This window comes from Solanum tuberosum, unplaced genomic scaffold (assembly GCF_000226075.1).
Source record: "Solanum tuberosum cultivar DM 1-3 516 R44 unplaced genomic scaffold, SolTub_3.0 scf00005, whole genome shotgun sequence".
In the NCBI taxonomy this organism is placed as follows: Eukaryota; Viridiplantae; Streptophyta; class Magnoliopsida; order Solanales; family Solanaceae; genus Solanum; species Solanum tuberosum.
Window position 1 is genome coordinate 4,182,571 of NW_006238931.1, and position 1,661 is coordinate 4,184,231.

Consider the following 1,661-nt stretch of genomic DNA (forward strand, 5'->3'; position numbering starts at 1 on the left):
CTTCGTCATAATTTACTTTCTGTCAAGAGGTTGTGTAAAGATAATAATTGTTTTATTAATTTCGATTCCTCTTCTGTTTCTGTTAAGGACAAAGCCTCGGGTCAAACTCTCCTGCAAGCCTCCAGTAAGGGTGACGTTTATCCACTATCATCTTCATCATTGTCTTCTTCACCTCAAGCATTTGTTGGTCTACGTCAACCTGGTGATATTTGGCATCGTCGATTAGGTCATAGTGGAGCTCATACTTTAGATTGCCTTAGGAAAAATAATTCAATTACTTTGCTTAACTCCTTCAGTAATCATTGTACACCTTGTCGATTAGCAAAATCTAAACGATTACCATTTAATTCAGTGGATCATTGCAGTTCTTTTCCTTTAGATATTATTCATTCAGATGTTTGTCCAACTTGGGGTATAAATATTATGTTATTTTTGTTGATGATTTCTCTCGTTTTACATGGCTTTATCCTATGAAAAATAAATCTGAGGTTTTTGTACATTTTTGTGCCTTTCAAAGGCTAGTGGAGAACAAATTTAACACCAAAATAAAGACTTTTCAAAGTGATGGAGGTGGTGAATTTGATAACATGGCTATGCTTGCACACTTTTCTAACTCGGGTATTTCTTTTCATAAGTCTTGTCCGGACACTCCTCAACAAAATGGGGTTGCTGAACGGAAACATAGACATATTATTGAAATAGTGCGTACCGTTCTTGCAGAGGCTACTTTACCATCTCATTTTTGGGTTGATGCCGCTTATTACGCTGTTTATACCATCAACAGATTGCCAACCCCTAATTTACAAGGATTTTCTCCTTTTGAAAAACTTTTTCATCGCCCTCCTGACTATAATTTTCTTAGAATCTTTGGTTGTGAATGCTTTCCAAATATGTCATCTCGAGTATCTAACAAGCTCCTTCCCCGTTCAATCCATTGTATTTTCCTTGGGTATGCTTCCAACTCTAAAGGGTATCGTTGTCTAGATCCTAAAACAGGTCGTGTATATGTAAGTCGTCACGTTGTCTTTCATGAGTTAGTTTTCCCGTATGCCACACTGTGTTGTCCCTCGCAAATATCACAATCGTCCACCTCATTTGATCCTCTTGTGGTTACGTCGCCTTTATTTCCGATACAATCATCTACTCAATCTAGACCTTTTGTGACTTCTTCCGACTTTCCAGTAACTCAACCTCCTCCTTTTGCTCCTTCTTCAACCTCTACCACTATACAACCATCTGTTGATCCACTTAGTGAGTCCCACTCTGAAGATCTTTCACCATCTATATCTCTCTCTTTGCCCACTACTAATTCTTCTACTTCCACTTCCGCTAATACATCTCATGCAATGCAAACTCGCTCAAAATCTGGAATTTCTAAGCCTAAGACAATGTTGTCATTGAGTGCTACTTTTCATGATACCGAGCCCTCTTGTTTCTCACAGGCAGTGAAAAATCCCAAGTGGCAACAAGCTATGGCAGACGAGTTTAATGCTCTTTTGACAAATAAAACTTGGGTTCTTGTTCCTCTTCAACCTAACATGAACGTGGTCGGTTGTAAGTGGGTTTATCGCATTAAATATAATTCTGATGGGTCTATTGAGCGGTACAAAGCTCAGCTTGTAGCACAGGGATTTCATCAGCAGCCTGGCATTGATTACCAT